This window comes from Pteronotus mesoamericanus, unplaced genomic scaffold (genome assembly GCF_021234165.1).
Source record: "Pteronotus mesoamericanus isolate MK-2021 breed Mesoamerican mustached bat unplaced genomic scaffold, CSHL_Meso_final scaffold_165, whole genome shotgun sequence".
NCBI lineage: Eukaryota > Metazoa > Chordata > Mammalia > Chiroptera > Mormoopidae > Pteronotus > Pteronotus mesoamericanus.
In genome coordinates, this window is record NW_026555307.1 from 4,004,436 (window position 1) to 4,018,721 (window position 14,286).

The 14,286-nt window shown below is 40.6% G+C and overlaps 1 protein-coding gene across 2 annotated transcripts in view; it reads right to left on the minus strand.

Annotated features, from left to right (window-relative positions):
- The window catches only part of ANKRD11 (ankyrin repeat domain containing 11), a 213,681-nt gene that overhangs the window by 133,396 nt on the left and 65,999 nt on the right, over positions 1-14,286 (minus strand). For both annotated transcript variants that reach the window (XM_054588966.1, XM_054588967.1), the window contains exon 2: positions 5,137-5,220. The gene's annotated coding sequence lies outside the window, so the exon portion shown is untranslated. The remainder of the gene's footprint in view (positions 1-5,136; positions 5,221-14,286) is intronic.

Sequence of the window (14,286 nt, forward strand, 5' to 3'; positions counted from 1 at the left end):
GAGCATCTGCTCCCACAGAGACTAGGCAGTGAGGGAAAACACTGCCTTTGACTCCTCTAGCTCTCTGCTTTCCTGCACTCCAAAAATACCCAGGATCCAGACAGAGGCTACTACCTTCCTCACATATGGACAAGAGCCTCGGGGGTGATTTTTTTCTAATAAGGTAACTATCCATTAACAAAAGGTCAACAAAGTCAAAAGCTTTTAAAGCAAAGTGTCATTTGATTTCCAAAGAACTCCTTCTCATTTCCCTTCTTTACCTATTTTTCTATTGCTGCTCAGGCAGAGAGCCCACTGAGCCCACAGGAACTTCAACCCACGCCCAAGGCCAGAACTCTGAGCTTAAATAGAAAGCAGGGAAGGAAGAAGCAGAACTGTGAAGGCAAACACGGAGAGGTCAATGTTGAGAAAGAAAATGTGTGTGTGCACTCATGTGTGATGTGTGTTTCTAAGCAGAGCCTTACACACTAGGTCACACTGTGAGCCAAGACCTGGCAGCTCCCATTGTCAAGGTCAACATATTCTGGCCACCCAGCCTCCACACTTGGTTTCCTTAAGAATGAGATACAGAGGAAGGACAGCAGTCACCCGGCCCAAGGTTCAGGACTCCATGTTTTCGCTGCAGCCAATGCTGTGCACATGTCCAGGACCACCTGCCCTTCCCAACCTCTGGCACTGGCTGGTACAATCACGGGCCCAGGAACTGGATCATTGTTCTGCTCTGCTTCCCTTCCAGACTTGCTACCCTGGCCAGCACTCTACTCCTCTTCAGTATTGCTCACACAGCTGGGGGGAACCTCTGTGGCAACTAAGATGGTGCAAATTGACTGGGCTGGACCAAATAGAGCATCCTGGTATTCAGAATAGTGAACACGACAGAGCCCATCATCATCCATTTTTTTGGACATTAAGAATATCCTAAATCCCTTCTACCACTAGGTAATAAAAATAACAATCAAGATACCTATTCTGGAGTGGAGAAAAGACTAGAATTCTCAGCAATCCCATCACGAAGTCACCTCCTGACTGTCTCGGCCAATCCTAGATATGGCCCCATTGTCACAGAGCCGCCTTCTTGTCACCTTCTTCTTCCCAAGATCAAATGAGTTGCACATGGAACTCCTGTAGCAAACATTTCCAAGCTGCACACAGCCCTCCCTCCCTGAGTTATGTTCAGCAAGGCACCAAGGCAAGGAAATGTGTCTCAGGTGCTGTTGTAGCAGTTAAAAGTCAGCTCAGTTTTAAAAGAATTTATGGAACATCTACTCTAAGCCAGGATACAGGCGAATCTCTTCACCCTCAAATATAAAACATGGAAGAAATCTCTTTAGCTTTAAAATTTGATGGTTCCATGAGAGTCCCTATAGTTAACAATGAAAGGAAAATAAGAGCAGTATTATAACCAACAAATGAGGGATTACAAACAGCCCTCAAACCCTTCTCTGTCCTAAGCAAGTATCTCTACATGCCTTCCTTCCCCATGCACTTGGGGTCACAGAGCTCAGAGGCTCATTCCAGCTAGAAACATCTAGAGGGAAAGAAAAATCCAACAGCCAGAACTCACAGCACTTACCCACTGATAGGATGAGGTTCCCCTTCTCCTCTGACCTACTTTCCAAAACCTCTCCCCAGCATGTGAACTCTCCAGCAACTCAAATGTCTTAAAACAAGAGAACCAAAGTTGTATAAGGGCTAAGCTGAGGTAACAAGAGCTTCTGGGAAAAAGTGAATGCAATTGACAAATTTTTATATTAACAAAAAAGATGCATTTAATGAAATCTAATTTAAATATCTAATATTTTGCACAATGCATGCAATTTAAAAGAACACAGTCAAAGAATATCCCCCCGCAACCCTGAAATACAATAAAAATTCATTATACTAAAAAATTCAGTAAGTCATATTGGCACAATTAGCTATGCAAATCTCTTTTCCAATGAAACAAAGTGAGCTTTATCTATTTTTAAGTCCTCAAAAACACTTCTTTGTTGAAAAAGCAAATGAATTGGCATTAGGACATACACGTTCCTTACAACCTACAAATCTAACCCAGCAAGCTACCTAGGCCACAGCAACTGCATATAGCCTGGAAGGCACCTAATGGTCAACTGGTCCCAGGGTTGGGAAGAATCAGTCCTACCATACAAGTGGGTGCAAAGAGACCTGCCTAGGGAATGCTTCTCTCTCTGCTTCAAAACCAGATGGCAAGGCATTCCCTGTCAGGAGGGGGTGCCAAGGACTGGACCTCTCCCCCTCTCCCTTCCCCTTCCAACCTTGCTGCTCATGTAGGACTTGGTTGTTGCCATCAAGACCTCCTCAAGCTCTCAGGGATGCAGGATCAAGCGTCAGCAGTGCACAACTCTCTATAGTGAGCACAACCAGTTCAGAGTGCGCTGGCTCAGCATCGCATCCAGGGACACTGAGAGACAATGCACATCACTCTTTCATGTGCCTTACAAGTTCAACATTTCAGTAAGTCAAAAAGTGATCAGTTTTCTCTTTTAAATAGAGGTAGTCAATAAAAAACTTATTAAGCATTAAATCTAAATCTCTGTTAACGCAACTTTAAGAAACCATATTGTTTTGGAAACATTATTTGAAATTCCTGATTTACAGTAAGTGTAAATGCAACACTCATAAGCCACCTAGGAGGTCGGTCTGCTAGAAAACAATTCTCAGTAGCAGCCCGGCCTCACTCACTCTGATTCTCATATCTACACTCATCTAAACTGGGTGAAGTGTGTGTCATCAAGAACAGTTTCTATCTCATCACTTCTCTTTAAAGGCCCTGACCCTTCTGCTCTACCAAGAAAGATGTTAACAAAGTGAGAATTATACCAGCCCATTAAACCATTAAACTAGTTTTATGCTAGAATTTAAAAAAAAACAAAAACCCTAAATCTAATTAAAGTTTATTTATGTGTGAAGATTCCGTTTATTATTTTCAGAGAGGGGAAAGGAGAGAGAAAGGGAGGAAAAGAAACACTGATGTACAAAAGATACATCAATCAGTTGATTGCCTCTCACATACCCCAAACCGGGGACCCGGCATGCAACCCATGCATGTGCCCTGGGAACCAAACCGACCACCCTTCAGTTTGCAGGCTGGCACCCAATCCACTGAGCCACACCAGCCAGAGCTAAATTTTATATTTTCATGGAGCTGTATTTCCATAAACAGTGTTACCTAATCTCTAAAGAAACCTTTTAAATGGCTATCACCATTGCTACTTCACAGGGAAAGAACCAAGGCTCAAAATATTAAAGACACAGGCCCAGGCCACAAAGCTAGTACAAGTCACCACAGACACCTGTGAACAACCACAGCCACACCTGGGACATCTCAGAGCAGGACCAACCCAGAATCCACCCAAAAATCACTAAAGGAGGTTTAACAAGACTACCTATCAAAAAAGGTGATTTTAATCTGATCTAAATGACTCATTCTACCTTAAATGGCCAAAATAAAAAATAAAAATAGTGACTATAAAAAATAAAAAATTAAGAAACTGCAAAATTACTTTTTAAATTCTGCCTTTTGATGCCAGGAAAAGGTCATAGAGGGTAGACCTCAGTAAGCTGCTCATACTGCCACAGCCCCTGACCCCTGGCCCCTGTTCTCACACATTAGGGCGACTGACCCAGGAGGAGACCCACCTGATGGGCAGTCATACCAGCATCTCCTGTTAGTAAGAACCTTTATCTTTATTCAATCCAAACACTGCAGGTTTTTTATTAACTGAATTTATGGTTCACTAAAGTGATAAATGGCATTAGACACCTTGAACTATTACTGTAGTATGGTCAAAAGAGCCAATCAATCCTTAAAATGTCATAAAATTCTAAATATTAACACAGCCATTATTTTTAATCCACCAGACCAATTAGACTGGTTGGGGGTGTGCGAGAGGCAACCAACTGATGTTTCTCTCACACATCAATGTTTCCCTCCTTCTCTTTCTCCCTCTCTTCCCCTCTCTCTAAAAATAAATAAATAAAATATTTTAAAAAGTATATGTCAGTCAGGTCAGCGAGAACAGCCAGGTACATTTCAAAGTGACCTGATTCACTGATGGCTGAGATAAAGGACAGGTTCTGTTAGATTAAGAACATTTGCCAAGGAAGTATCAGGAAAGGTTTCCTTCATGTCTGTTAGGAACAACTACACAAAATAGATAATACACTTTTGGACTGTACACTTAAAAACACTATGCCTGGCCATGGCATAAAAAAACTAAAATGAGCTAAGAATTTTCCAAATGTTACCAATCCACATATCATAGAAAAAGCATATGCCAATGTTATGCCTCTCCCAAGGAAGGGTTTTGTGTCAGGAGCAGCAGATGCAGGGCTAGACCGGAGACCAGCGTCTCTAAGGAAACAGCTGCCCCTCCTCCCCAAAAAATTTGCCAGTAATTCCCAGAAGGAGGCAAGAAGTCAGGACAACCTAGCAAAACATCCCATTTCTTACCCATGGAAACACACACACACACACACACACACACACACTCTCTCTCTCTCTCTCTCTCTCTCTCTCTCTCTCTCTCTCTCTCTCTCTCTCTCTCTCTCTCCCCCCTCCCCCAGGAATATGATGGAGTAGCTACCAAGACTACCAGATGCTTCTGGCTCCCAGATACCCAGGACACCAGACCAGAGCACAGACAGGCCTCACTGTTTCTCCCAGAAGAGAAGCAACAATTCTCAGACCAGAGAAGCTCTAACTCATGCAAAGTGTTAATGCAAGATGCAGAGAGCACAAGACTAAGACAGTGAGTGAGAGCACAGGGTCCTGGTAGCTTCCACACTACTTGGGAATGGATCAAATAAAATAAAGAAGTTGAAAAGAAACAAAGTTCTTTCAGGGCCAGCTACTAATCTGTTTAATTTTTTCACAGAACTCTTCACTGGAACACCAGGAATGCTGTTTATTAACACCACACAGCTCATACCACTCACTACCTCAGAAACACTATCTGAGTGAAATCCAGGACGAAATTCAAAAACACTTAACCAAAACTCTATCAAGCCTAAGAAAACCAATTTGGACACTTAACCATTATTTTGACAATCTTTTCTACGAACCAATGAAAATAAACACATACAAACTGATGAAAGGCAATGCAATCAAGTATTTACCGATTCCATAGCTGAAAGTCGATGTTGATAAGGACTGTATATTAAATCCAATAGAGGCGTGTCCAGAGTCGTGCGATGTATACCCTGAAACAAGAGAATAAAATTACTTCATTTAAATAATAATTTCTACTTCAGTTCCGTTTACAAGTTGTCTCTCCATTTGGACCAGCCAGTTACCTTGCTTCATTTCACTTAACACCCCACAAGCAAAAAGTTTTTAAGACATTTGTCTAATTTTGGGTTATAAAGAGAGAATAAAGCCCAGGAAAGAGGCTCACACCTGACGATTTGTTTTAGGACGCTATTCAAATAGAAATCTCTGTTCTCAGTAGTTAGTTCTTCCTGGAAAGCACTGCTAGAAAGGACAGGCTGAGGAAAGAACACTCAAGTGTCATTCTCCCCAGAGACGGGACCTCAGGACCGGGGCCCTGGAGGGACCAATCACAGACTTCTCTCCTTACATGGAGTTTGATAGAATTCTCACAATTATTAAACCTGTGCCGAAGTTATGCATTTTGCATCCTTTGCAGACTTCCTCTCACACTTGGAATAAAGCCAAACTCTTCCTTGGGCTCACAAAACCCTCAGGGCTAACCTCTGTCCCTCCCACAGTGCCCTAGGCCCTGCCTCACTCCCCCATCCCTGCCACTCCCTGTTCTATAAGGCCTCTAACTGGACGCTTCTCCTTCCATCCCAACACTCCCCACATTTTCTCTTCCATTTTCAGTCTGCTCATGGGTCCCTCGCAGCAGGACATTCCTCACCACCCTTAATCTACCCACCTCTACCCCATCTCTACTTCAATCTACTTAGGGATCCATTCTCAAAGAATAAGGAACGTAATTCAGATCCACGTGCTTCGGGTGACTCCAGTTCAAAAAAGTGACTCCCGCCTCCTACCGTGTGTTTGAGTCCCTCCCATACAACTCAGGAGAAGCAGGAAGATCAGGGCAACCCCAAGAGGACCTGAACACTTTGCAAATGTGATTAAGAAATGTTGTCTGGGGTCTGGCTGGATATTGTGGCAAGCACACAGTGCTGAAGCCCATGAAGCAGAGATTCCTTCCAATTCATTCCATACAGGGGCAGTTCACATGTAATTAACAATCTCTTTATTAATTAGTAAATGACAACTACATATATCAACATAACCAAAACTCAAATACCGTAACAATGAATGGAAAAAAAAGGTCTCGGAGGAGTATACTGAATATATTTGTGACTTTCAAAAGCACATGAAATTTAATATATTGGATTTAATATGTATACAGTAAAATGTCGATGAAAAGCAAATAATCATGAAATATAAAATTCAAAATAATGCTTCCTCTTAGGGGAAAGGAGGTGGACACCAACTGGGAAGCACACCCAGAAGTTTCAACAATATTGGTAAAGCAGAGCTGGCTAGAACACAGGTGATAAAGAGCTGGTTCTCATATTTATACCATAATAACCCCTGCAGTTCACACAACACACTAACTACAGTCTCCCAAAATGCCAGCAGTGACAGAGGATACATACCTCTCACTCCCTCTAATGCCCTGTCAGGGAGTGGAGAGGAAAGCAAAACAAGGACCACACCATTTGAAAGTTAGGCTGATCCCTAGTCCCTAAATTGTACAACTGGTTACTCTCTCATTTTGTGATTAACTAGAATAATCTATTTCTCTCATTCACAACTAAGAATTTAAGAGTATACAGACAACTAAAAATTTTATTTTTGTTCATCAAATATTTTTACATTAAAATATAGCAATTTCAACAATTTGAAGGCAAATTGGAAGTTTAATGTCCAAGAAGAGCAAATGACACAACATAAAATCTTGCAAGATAACTATAAAAAAACTTTTATTTAGCAGCCTCTCAAACTTCCTATACACAAGAAATCTAGTAAGTCAAGTGACCACTGTAGACTTGCCATATGAACACAATAATACTGCAAGTAAGAAGGAGAGAAATTATAACTATGGTATCATGAAAAAAATAAATAGATGCATAGCTACAACAAAACTAAAAAGGGAAACTGTACAACACAACTGGAAATTCCTGAAAATTAGAAGGATAAAAATGTGAAATCAAACTAGAGAGAGTGACTGGGAGCAGATTATGAAAACAGGTCACTGTTTAACAAAAGACAGCCTGGTACCCAACCCAGTGTCCTGACTCTGTAAAATATTAACCAGTGCTGAGTTTTAACCAGGAAGTAAATCCACAACTCTTAACTTTACAGGCTCCCTGACTCCCAAACTCACATACAGTATAATAATCCACAAGAAAGAACATTTTTTTAGATATCACACACACTGGAAATCCAAATTAACAGGCATAAAATGGCTTTTCCAGAGCTTCAAGCTGTTAAACAAATTACAAATATCTCCAGCTCTTAGCGAAACCCACAGAATTCGAAATCAGCATCACACTCTAAGGGTAAAACTCAATAAATAAATAAATAGATGATGGCTAGGATAGGATAGGATAGGATAGGATAGGATAGATAGATAGATAGGTAGGTAGGTAGGTGATAGATAAATGAATAAATATGCTGTGATCTGTCCATCTCTAGTGTGCACTGTTGGCGTCACCACTTTATGATCGGGATCAGGGACACTGGAAACATACAAGATAACAGAAATCAGTCTATTTCACTTCATTAGCATGAAGTGAAACAGTTTCAGTAAAGAACAACTGCTTACTTATTTGCAATCTCTGACAGCACTCATCTGTTTTATTTCTACAAAATTTATAATCCAAAGAGCAAAGACTACAGGACACTTGGGTATCAGCCTGTCTTTTGTTAAACAGGAATTCAGAATCAGATACAGCTCCATGAAAATACTGTCCTCGCTCTACACAAGCCTTATTTACTAAATTCATTGCTAGTGCTCTACATTCCTTCCCTTTGAAAACCCAAAGCAAGACCATCCACACAGAGACACAGTCAGGAAATCAAAAACTGTCATCAGTGGGACACAACTAAAGCCTGAACTACCATATTTCGCCATGTATAATGTGTGCCCTTATTTTCCCCTCAAAAATGGTGGCAAAAAAGGTGCACATTATACATGGCAAAATACAGTAAGCTCATTCTCCAGCTAGAAAACTCACCTTCAAAAAGATATGTAAATACCTAAAGAATCTATACAAAAGTATTAGAACGAATGCATGAGTGCAACACAGCAAGGTTGCAAAATACAAGATGAATATACAAAAAGAATCAGTTGTATTAGCATATGTTGGGGTGGCAAAGAAATCCATTTAGTTTTTTCCATAAAATAAAAAACACATTTTTCATTTGCACCAATAACTTTATAGATTTGAATATTCTGAGTATGTCGGCTATCTCTGACTATCGGCTTCTAGAGGGTAGAGACCAGGGGTGCTACTAAGCATCTTCCAATGCATAAGACAGCCCATAGCAAAGAATTATTTGACCAAAATATCAACAGTACCAAGAAACTTCACAAACCGCTTCTGACATGTTCAGTTAGTCAGAGCACCTTCTCCATTTACTGCACAATTTTTTTTTTGCATTTCAGTTGCATTTTTTACCTTTCTTGAAATAATAAAGCATAATACTCCAAAAACATTGCATATCTTCTTCTGTCTTCAACATTAAAATGGCTGTACAAAAATTTACCAATTTTGTTAAGTTTTTTTTTAATATATGCTGGTATGACAGCTGTCACAATACAATCTAACAAAATTGTTTTGAATGAAAATTAAAGACAACTAAGCACTCACCACTAGAGCCATCATATGGAGAAAAACTAAACCAACTTTTCCACCAACCCAGTCAGTACTAACAATAAATAACTTGAAAAGGAAATTAAGAAAAATTATACCATTTACAACAGCATCAAAAAGAATACAGCCCTGACCGGTGTAGCTCAGTGGGTCCCATAAAAGCAAAAGGTGGCCAGTTAGATTGCTGGTCAGGGCACATGCCTGAGGTGCAGGTCAATCACAGTCCAGGCACACGTGAGATGCAGCCAATCCATGTTTCTCTCACATATCAATGCTTCTCTCCCTCTCTTTCTCTGCCCCTTCCCTTCTAAGAGTAATTTTTTTTAAAAGAATACAATGTTTAGGAATAAATTTAACCGAAGAGGTGCAGGATTTGCACACTGAAAACTACAAAACACTGCTGAAAAAAATTACAGAAGACCTAAATAAATGGAGAAAACCCTGTGTTCCTGGATAGAAGACTTAATATTGTTAAGATAACAATACTCCCCAAAGAGACCTACAGAATCAACGTGACCCTAACTGCCTTTTTTCCAAAATTGGACAAGTGAGTCTAAAATCCACATGGAGTCCTGGCTGGTGTGGCTCAGTTGCCTGAGCACCAGCCTGCAAACCAAAGGTTCACTGGTTCAATTCCCAGTCAGGGCATATGCCTGGGTTGTGGGCCAGGTCTCCAGTACAGGGGTGTGCGAGAGACAACCACACATTAATGTTTCTCTCCTTCTCTTTTTCCCCTCCCTTTCCCTCTCTAAAAATCAACATATTTTTAAAAATAAACAAAAGCCACATGGAACTGCCTTTAAACAAACTAATATACTCCACCTTACAGAACTATAAAAGTTTTCCAAAAACTTTTTTAGAGCAGATAAGGAAGACATAACTGAAATGTCCAGTACTTGAATGTTGCGAGGTTTTTTTCCTAAAAGGGTAACTTTTTTTTCCAGTATTGGGCTGGAGGAGGCTCAGATTACTGTTCTATTTTACTGATCTGTTTTTTTTAAAGGTTTTTATTTTATAATCCTTAAAGCTCCTTTAGTTTTAAAAAGTTTAAGATTCTTTAATATCCAACATAAAACATCACTTCCTTTAAAAATACAATCCTTTTCCTAATTGTACCTGAGTGAGACAAGAGCTTCTAGAGTCCCAGGCATTCTGCATAAAGGGTTTCTGCACGGACTTACTTGAACTCACTAGCTTTGGGGTCCACCACTCTGGCAGCAGCTCAAAAGATGCCAGGGACAAACAGAGAAAAACTATGTTGTCTGGCATGAGGGAAAGGGCTGGAGGGCCAGCTTTGTCACAAATAGAAGTGCTGGCAAAGGCCACTGTTCCCTTGCTGAGCCCTCCCCTGACAGAACTGACAGGTAAGCGCCATATCTCAATCTCCATCAACCTGGCTAACACTGTTCACCTACCCCTGGTGATTCCCTAAGATCCTGCCCCACTCAAATTGCAGACCCACCCAAGCCCTTTCCAGCGACTTTTCCATACAAATGGCTTCTCTTGGCTCCTCCTGTGGACCTTCCTAAGATCTCTCAAACAAGAATTATCTAGTCTTTGGTGTGTACTATACTCATTGCTAAGCCTCCCCAGGCCCAGCACTAGCATCAGCCAGCCTCTTAGATGAAATGCCCCTCTTAGATGACCGGGCCCTACAAGACACCTACTACAAAAGGCCACTCTACCAAGACCAGAAGATATACCAGCTTCTACCTAATACACAGAAACAAACACAGGGAGGTAACCAAAATGAAGAGATAAAGAAACATGTCCCACATGAAAGAACAGAACAAAACTCCATAAAAAGAAGTAAACAAAAATGGAGATAAGTTCAAAACACTGACTAAAAAAGGATGCTTAATGAACTCAGGGGAAGAATAAAGGAACTTAGAACTTCAAGGAAGAGATGGGATACATAAAAATGGAGATTAATAAAACGTAAAGAATGAATCAGAAATAAAGAATACATGACAGGGAATCAACAGTAGAGTAGATGAAGCAGAGAATCAAATCAGCAATCCGGAAGATAAGTAAGCAGAAAACACCCAACCAAAGAGCCAAAGGGGAAAAAAGGGCGCCTCTGGGACAACTTCAGCATACCAACATTTGTATCATGAGAGAACCAGGAAGCAGAGTCCAAAGCAAGATGAATCCAAAGAGGCCCACACCAAGACACATTATAATTACAATACCAAAGGTTAAAGACAAAGAGTGAATCTTTAAAACAAGCAAGAGAAAAAGCTGTGCACTTTCAAGAGAAAAAGTAGTCAGTTATTTAATACCTACATGGAACTCCCATAAGCCTGTGAGCTGATTTCTCAACAAAAAATTCTAGAGGCCAGAAGGGACTGATACAAAGTATTCAAAGGGTGAAAAGCAAGAACCTACAACCAAGATTATTCTACCCAGCAAAGCTATCATTTAGAATCAAAGATAGATAAAGAGCTTCCCAGGCAAGAAAAGACTAAAGGAGTAGTTCATCATCACCAAGCCATTTTTACAAGAAATGTTAAAGGGCGTTTCTTTCCAATTTGGGTCCAGCATAATGGCTCCCAAAGAAGGGTGGTAAGAAGAAGGGCCACTCTGCCATCAACAAGGTAGTGACTGGAGTACACCATCAACATTCACAAGAACACCCACAGAGTGGGTTTCAAGACGCATGCCCCTTGAGCACTCATAGAGATCCAGAAATCTGCCATGAAGGAGATGGGAATTCCAGGTGTGCACACTGACACCAGACTCAACAATGCTGTCTGGGCCAAAGGAATAAGGAATGTCCCATAACGTATCCAGATCCAGTTGTCCCAGAAAGATAATGAGGATGAAGATTCACCAAACAAGCTCTACATGTTGGTCACCTATATATCTGTCACCACTTTCAAAATCTATAAACAGTTAATGTAGATGAGAACTGCTGATTTTTTAATAAAGTTATAAAACCACATACACACACAAAAGGAATTGCTAAAAGGTCTTTTTTTTTTTTTTTTACAAGATTTTATCCTTTTAGAGAGAAGGGGAGGGACGGAGAAAGAGAGAGGAAAAAAACATCACTTGGTTGCGTCTTGCACGTGTTCCATCCAGGAACCAAACCCACAGCCCAGGCATGTGCCCCGACCAGGAATCAAATTGGCAACCTTTTGCTTTGTGGGATGATGCCCAATCAATTGAGCCATACTGGTCAGATGTTAAAGAGTCTCCTTTAAGAAGAAAAAGAAAGAGCAAAAATATGAATAGTGAATAGCCCTGGCCAGGTGGCTCAGTTGGTTGGAACATCATCACATACATCAAAAGGTTGTGGGTTCAACCTCTACTCAGGGTGTGTATGTGAGGCAGTCGATCTCTCTCTCTCTCTCTCTCTCTCTCTCTCTCTCTCTCATCAATAAATACATCCTTGGGCGAGGATTAAAAAAATGAATACAAAGGCAATAAATTCATTCTCTATCAACAATTTAAAAAGCGAATCGATTAAATGCTCCAATCAAAAGACATACAGTGGCTGAATGGATAACAAAACAAGATCCTTACATATGCTGTTTATAAGAGACTCAGTTGAGATGCAAAAACACACACAGACTGAAAGTAAAGGATGGAAAAAGATATTTCATGAAAATGGAAACAAACAAACAAAAAGCTGGAGTAGCAATACTTATACCAGACAAAGAGACGTTACAACAAAGGCTATACAAGAGAAAAAAAGGACAAAGCAATTCCACTTCGGGGTACTTATCCAAAGAAACCCAAAACACTAAACTGAATGCGTTGCAGCATTATATGGAAGCAACTTAACTGTCCATCAATAGACGAATGGATAAAGAAGTGGTGCATACATATAATGGAATATGACTCAGCCATTAAAAATAATGAAATCTTGCCATGTACAACAACAGGGATGGACCTAGAAGGTACTGTGTTTAGTGAAATGCATCAGACAGAGAAATAAAAATGCCATACAATTTCATTTATGTGTGGAATCTAAAAAACAACATAAACAAACAAGCAGAATAGTAACAGACTAAAAGATACAAAAAACATTTTGATGATGGCCGGATTAGAGAGGGGTTAGGAATGGGTGAAAAAAGTGAAAGGATTAGAGAATCCAAATTGGTAGTGACAGAGTCATGGGGATGTAAAGTACAGCACAGAGAATACAGTCAATAATATTATAGTAACTATATATGATATCAGATGGGTACTAGGTTTATTGGGGTGATCACTTCATAAACTATATAAGTGTCTAGTCATGGGGTTGTACACCTGAAATGAATATAATATTGTATGTCAACAGTAATTGAAAAATAAAAATTTATTTAAAAAGAATAGTTTAGACTTCTGGCCAACATGGAGGCACAGGTAGAGACAACTTTGTCTTCTCATACAACCAAAAGAAGGACAATAACAAACTTAAAAACAAAAAAAAAACCAGAACTGCCAGAAAACCAAACTGTATGGAAGTCCAACAACCAAGGAGCTAAAGAAGAAACATTCATCCAAATGAGAAGGAGGGGAAGAGATGGGCAGCTGGGGCAGAGAGGACACAGGGCAAGGTGGTGGCTGGAGAACTGGGCGGTCCCACTTTCGCATGAGGATAAACTGGGAGGAACAGCTGGGGAGCAAGACGGACTGAGCAATCCAGGGTTCCAGTGCTGGAAAAGAAAGCCTCAAAACCTCTGGAGGTAAAAACCTGCGTAGGTTGCAGTGGTGGGAGAAGCTCCCAGCCTCACAGGAGAATTTGCTGGAGAGATCCACAGGTCCCTAGAACGCAGACAACCCCACCTACCTGGGAATCAGCACCAGAAAGGCTCCATTTGCTTGTGGGTAGAGGGGGAAGTGACTAAAAGCCGCCGAGAGCCCAAGCAAGTGGCACTGTTTCCTCTTGGACCCCTTCCCTACAACACACAACATCACAGCAGTGACCTGGGTCGTCCCACCCTGGTGAATACTTAAGGCTCTGCCTCTTCCAACCTAACAGGCACACTGAGACAAAGAAATGTGGCCCAAATGAAAAGAACAGATCAAAGCTCCAAAACTAGAACTAAGCAATGAAGAGATAGCCAACCTATCAAGATGCACAGTTCAAAACACTGGTAATCGGGATGCTCACAGAAATGGTTGAATATGTTCGCAATATGGAGGAAAAAATGTAGGCTATGCAAGGTGAAATAAAGAAAAATATACAGGGAACCAACAGTAAAGAGAAGGAAGCCAGGACTCAAATCAATAATCTGGAACAAAAGGAAGAGATAAACACTCAAACAGAACAGAATGAAGAAACAAGAATTCAAAAAAAAAATGAGGAGAGGCTTAGGAACCTCTGGGATAACTTTAAGCATTCCAACACCTGAATCACATGGGTGCCAGAAGAAGAGTAAGAGCAAGAAATTGAAAACTTATTTGAAAAAATAA